Genomic DNA, 6,509 nt, shown 5'->3' with positions numbered 1-6,509 from the left:
AGGGTAGCATAAATGTAAGGGTGGCATCTTGCCACAAGGGGGCAGAGCCACCTAAGCTTTGATTTCTTTAAAAGCTCTTCTGATCCTAAATGAAATGATTCAAGAACACTCACTTCCTTGGGTCTGAATTATAGGCAAGTGAAAACACGGAGCCGAGTCTCTGCAATCCCTTCTGCTTCTTGCGTGGTTGGCAAGGAATTTTGTTCCGTTCATATTTTAATACTAGCCAACCTAATACGCAGTTTGCAAAACGATGTATGGCTTGAAGTGCTGCCCTCCTTTGATGTTTGCACTTATTCAGATTTTGTGGCACGGTTCCAGTAAAATAAAACAGAAAAATGAATGTATTGGCTGAAAGGGTGCATGAAAATACACATATTAGAGAAAGCAACGTACCAAAATACAGTCATACCTCGGGATAAATATGCTTCAGGATAAGTATTTTCGGGTTGCGCTCTGCGGCAACCCGGAAGTAACGGACCACGTTACTTCCGGGTTTTGCCGCTCGTGTATGCGCAGACGGTCAAAATGACATCACGTGCATGCGCGGAAGTGGTGAAACGTGGCACACGCAGACACGCTGTTGTGTCTTACGTTCTGTTCAGGAAGCGAACGGGGCTCCGGAACAGATCCCGTTCACATCCCAAGGTACCACTGTAATGCATTGGGTTGGTGAAAATTGCTTGCGAAATATGTATATTAGCAAAATTTCATACAAAAACGTGTCTTATCAGGAGAAATGCACATTGGATGCTGGCAGTTTTCGCGAGGACGTAAAAATATAATACAGTAATCACAAACGGATGCTGAAATGTGGTGAACTGACATTATTATTATTATTATTATTATTATTATTGCCACTCATCTGACTGGGTTCTGCCAGCCACTCTGGGTGGCTTCCAACAATGTCTTCTAAAAGTCAGATAGCTGTTTATTTTCTTGACATCTGATGGGAGGGCGTTCCACAGGGCAGGTGCCACCACAGAGAAGGCCCTCTGCCTGGTTCCCTGGGACCTCGCTTCTCGCAGCGAGGGAACCGCCAGAAGGCCCGCGGAGCTGGACCTCAGTGTCCGGGCTGAACGATGGGGGTGGAGACGCTCCTTCAGGTATACAGGACCGAGGCTGTTTAGGGCTTTAAAGGTCAGCACCAACACTTTGAATTGTGCTTGGAAACGTACTGGGAGCCAATGCAGATCCTTTAGGACCGGTGTTATATGGTCCTGGCAGCCACTCCTAGTCACCAGTCTGCCAGCCACATCAAGTGAAACAGACAGTGTTGTGCTTGTGCTTCTGCAGAAAGACAAAATAACTCAAAAAGAATAAATAGGCTTTCCTTGTGGAGGGGATGAGCTTTGGGCAGAGGAGAGCAATGCTATAGAGGTTGGGGAGATTCCATTCTTCTCCTCCCAGTCCGCCATATTGGTTGGGTGTTTCCCATCTTCCTCCCATTGACCCTGCCAATGTGATTGTGGTGGAGATTAAATATGGGCGCTCCAGAGCAGGCATAGTTTGGGTGTGTACTGGAGGAATCCTGCAGATCCCAGATCTCCTCTGATCGACTCCCAGCATGCCCCATTCAGGCCTCTACTGGTGTCAGAACACCAACGGCAAAGGAGTTGTGGCAGCAGGAGAGATTTCCGCAGCAACAATAAATGGAACTTGGGTCACCCTCAGTGGCCGGCCAAGTTGCACAACATGAGAGGTGCCCACAAAGACTGTTGCAGTGTTGCGGGTTTATGAACACCCCATAGATTATTGTCATCCCTCTTGAAATATGAAGGGTCTCTTTAAGGAGAATGGCATGTATCAGACGCTGCATAATATGTGCAAATTGGTTCCACTAAGAAAGTATTGCATTTAGCATTAATTCTTTAAAGGTAAAGGGACTGCTGACCATTAGGTCCAGTCGTGGCCGACTCTGGGGTTGCGGCGCTTATCTCGCTTTACTGGCCAAGGGAGCCGGCGTACAGCTTCCGGGTCATGTGGCCAGCATGACTAAGCCACTTCTGGCGAACCAGAGCAGCGCACGGAAACGACGTTTACCTTCCCGCTAGAGCGGTACCTATTTATCTACTTGCACTTTGACGTGCTTTCGAACTGCTAGGTTGGCAGGAGCAGGGACCGAGCAACGGGAGCTCTCCCTGTCGCAGGGATTTGAACCGCCGACCTTCTGATCGGCAAGTCCTAGGCTCTGTGGTTTAACCCACAGCGCCTCCTGATAGTTCCTTATTATGTAATTACATAAAGCTTTTTTTTAAAATGCTCTTCAGCCAACAGCTGGATTTTAGGCACACCACTTAGAAATGTGAATAATTTATTTAACAATTTAAATGGATAAATATATAGACACCTTAAAGGAAAGCTCCCAGAGCAGCTTGCAAGTGTTGATAAGAAGTCAGTTCCTGCCCTACAGTTTACCATCTCAAAGACCCGACACGAAGGGAAGAGGGATTGGGAAGGAGGAAGGAAAAAATGCAAACTTGGAACCATTTCTCAGTTATGGAATTCTTCTAATGGCCTGGGGGGAAGATTTCAAGGAGAGGAGAAGCCAGAATGTTGCTGGTCTTTCAGCAGAGTTGAGACTTCGCAGGCCCATCCATCTCGCTCCCCTATAGCTTGAGATGATAGAAGAGTCCTGTAGTGATAGATCAATGATGACTCCTTCAACATTCAGGCCGACACTTCCTGATACGCTCATCAACTGATCGGCCATTGTGTTTGAACTGAGCTATTACATTTGTGTTTTTCGATGACAGCTGTCCCTAAGGTTCTATAAGTGTGATGAGTCCCATTCATGGCCTTTCATCTGATTTTCTCCAAGGCAATGACTCAATAGTTGAATTGGAGTTGGCTTTGCTTTTGAATTTTGGTTGATGTAATGTTTATCTTTCCTTCTTTGAATCTTACTTGGGGAGAAAAAAGAAAAGAAAATAGGAAGTGTGAACTGTCACAAAGGACAAAGACCAAAGTTTTGAAAGAGGTGCAGAGAATGGCAGGGGAAATTTTGTCACCTTTCCAATTATTCCCAAGCCAATGTTTATTTCTTGTATTCTTTATTTGTTTACTGGAAGAAGGGAAGAAGGAAATATTCTCTCTCTCTCTCTCTCTCTCTCTCTCTCTCTCTCTCTCTCTTTCTCCCTCTCTCGCCCCTGCAAGGCTGTCCAAAAATCTATAGCCAGAGTACAGTGGTACCTCGGATTACATACACTTCAGGTTACAGACTCCCCTAACCCAGAAATAGTACCTCAGATTAAGAACTTTGCTTCAGGATGAGAACAGAAATCGAGTGGCGGCAGCGTGAGGCCCCATTAGCTAAAGTGGTGCTTCAGGTTAAGAACAGTTTCAGGTTAAGAACAGACCTACGGAACGAATTAAGTTCTTAACCCGAGGTACCACTATACTAGTATTATGAAGAGAATATTATGAAAACTTCTCTGAATCCACATTCTGTTCATCAGGCATGATTGTACAAATTCTTATCATACCTGCTTTGTCACATTTCCCCCTCTGAAGTGGAAAGCCCAGAACTCTTGAGCTTTTCTTTCAAGGTGATGAGCCCCAGTCCTACAAATTTGGGACACAGGTGGCGCTGTGGGTTAAACCACAGAGCCTAGGACTTGCCAATCAGAAGGTCGGCGGTTCAAATCCCCACGATGGGGTGAGCTCCCATTGCTCAGTCCCTGCTCCTGCCCCCCTAGCAGTCCATGGTCCATGGGGTCACGAAGAGTCGGACACGACTAAACAACAACAACTGCACACAAAGTAGCAGCCATATTTGGAGAGCACGGTGCTCTTTTCGGGCAAAGAGATGGAGGCCATTTTGTTACGTTTAATAAGCCAGCTATTTAAATTTGTGCTTCTAAGCCAACAGAACAAAGAGATCGCATATATGGAGCCCACAGGCTAGGCAGTTCAAGGTAAAAGTATTGAGACAAGTGGGTACTAAGCGAAAGGAAATAAGTTCTGAGAAATTCTTACTTAGTGGTTTACATGGGGAAGATGTTACAGTGAGTCAACAGCGGAGTGATCCGATACAGTTAGAATACACTTTGCTAAATCAAGTACGAAAGATTACTTAGTTGACTTAAAACAAAATTTATTATCCATCCCAAATTGGGAGTGGGGGGGGCGGTGCAGAGAGAATAAATCAAATGGCCAGGCTTTGTTCTTGCAATTTGCTGCAAGGCATTCCTAAATGTGTTAACGATAATGAAGCACCTTGCTGTTGTCTTTTAAATGGAGCTCTTTCAGGCTGTAATTAAATACAGACACCCAGCCCTACCTGTCTGAGGAAGGCAGTAGCAGGCGGGCTTTGGAGGGATTTTACAAAGTGTTGGGGGGACACCCTACCCCACAAAGGGCTCGTGTACATAAAGAGAAGAGGAACAATCCAGACCCTCTGCCTTGCAGGACACCTTTGGGAGAAGAAAAGGCTAGGAGTAAACTCTACACAAATCCTTAAGACGGCTGGATGGCACCTTCTAAGTCTCCTTCCGTCAACTCCTGCAGTCAAGCTAGTGCCAAACGCCTTGCCCTGCTTTCCTTTGGACTCCATCAGTGAGGACGAGAGGAGGGAATGTGGGGACCACCAGTGCTCACAACTGCTTCATGGGTGCAAGACCTCCTTGAAGAACTTGCTGAGACCACCAGGCCAGAGCTGGGCTTTGTTTCCTTGAAGAGTTAACTATACTGATCTCGGGTGGTGTAGAGCAGACATCCCCAAGTTCTGCCCTCCAGATGTTTTGGGACTACAACTCCCATCATCCCTAGCTAACATGACCAGAGGTCAGGGATGATGGGAACTGTAGCCCAAAAACCTCTGGAGGTCCGAGTTTGGGGGTGCCTGTTGTAGAGTTTTATTGCTTAAAGGTAAAGGGACCCCTGACCATTAGGTCCAGTCGTGGCCGACTCTGGGGTTGCGGCGCTCATCTCGCTTTATTGGCTGAGGGAGCCAGCTTACTGCTTCCGGATCATGTGGCCAGCATGACTAAGCCGCTTCTGGCAAACCAGAGCAGCACACGGAAACGCCGTTTACCTTCCCACTGGAGTGGTACCTATTTATCTACTCGCACTTTGACGTGCTGTCAAACTGCTAAGTTGGCAGGAGTGGGGACCGAGCAACGGGAGCTCACCCCGTCGCGGGGATTCGAACCGCTGACCTTCTGATCGGCAAGTCTTAGGCTCTGTGGTTTAACCCACAGCGTCACCCACCTATGCCTGAATCCAACCCGACAGATGGAGGGCCAAGCAGGGGCTGAACCCCACTGCAAAAATAACTGCCAGGGCTGCCAGCCGACTGAGGAGGGGGCTCCATATAATTCCTTCACCGAGGTGCCAGAAGCGGCACAATTTTTGTGTCCCCCCCCCTTGACTGTGCCGTTGGCAGGGGCCAACGTGGCGAACCCCTGGGTATACCCTATTATGTAATAACTCTCATAATCCCTGACCATTAGTCATGCTGGCTGGGAGTGATGATGGGAGTTGTAGTCCAACACAGCTGGAGGGCACCATGTCAGCTACACTTTATACGAAGCATGGAAAATTGTAATAAGCAACTGGTTACTTTACTTCATTTTTTTTGGTGGGGGGGAGAATTGTTTGTTGTTCATTTGAGGAAAAGCCCAGGAAACACAGCAAGGATTAAGTAGCACGAGGGAAGCAGATGGTGGCGACCAAACGGTTGAAGTGTTTGGATCCGTTTCAAGAGAGGTGCCTTCCCACATTCCTCAGGATCAGGGCCTTCCAAAATAGGGAGGAAGAGGGGAATTCCTCTCCTCTGCCCCACCTACCAGAGGAACTGTGAAAAAAGGCCACAGAGCACATACAAAAAGGGGCTTCAGCCCAAGCAAGCCCCTTTATTCTTCTCTATCCTATAAAATCCCAAGTTATTCACTTCATAGCACTGGCTTCTAACCTGCCGAATGCTAGTAGAGCCTGCAATTAATCCTCTGATTACAGAATGCTTTTTATGTGAAAAGGGATTATAGATCTGTATCTATATTTCTTACATTTCTGCATAAAGCATGCTTTTTCTACAGATCTATAACTCGCAGAGGCAGCAGGTATATTGACAATTTGTCTTAATATGCAGCGGGATATAGGCAAGGATTACTAAAAGCTGAAAGTGTTGTCCTTAGGCGGGGAAAATTCCCATTCTTTCACTGGGAGTTTCCCTCCCAAGGGACTGATGCAGGATTCTATCCAAAGCTCTCGTTTTGGTTGCTTACCAGGGGTTCAGGCCTGCCCACAGCGACAGATCTCGGCCCTCCAGATGTTTTGGGACTACAATTCCCATCATCCCTGGCTAACAGGACCAGTGGTCAGGGATGATGGGAGTTGTAGTCCCAAAACATTTGGAGGGCCGAGTTTGCCTATGCTTGTCCTAGAGGGGCTACCTTCCCAGCTGGATGAGTCCCATCTGCATCTCACTTCCCTCTACTGCATGTGCAGAAACTGTCTTCTTGACCGTTGGGTCCAAAAGCAAAATGGTAGGTAAAAGGTAAAGGGAC

The sequence above is a fragment of the Podarcis erhardii genome, assembly GCF_964252035.2.
Source record: "Podarcis erhardii genome assembly, chromosome: 13".
NCBI lineage: Eukaryota > Metazoa > Chordata > Lepidosauria > Squamata > Lacertidae > Podarcis > Podarcis erhardii.
This window is presented reverse-complemented; position numbering follows the sequence as displayed.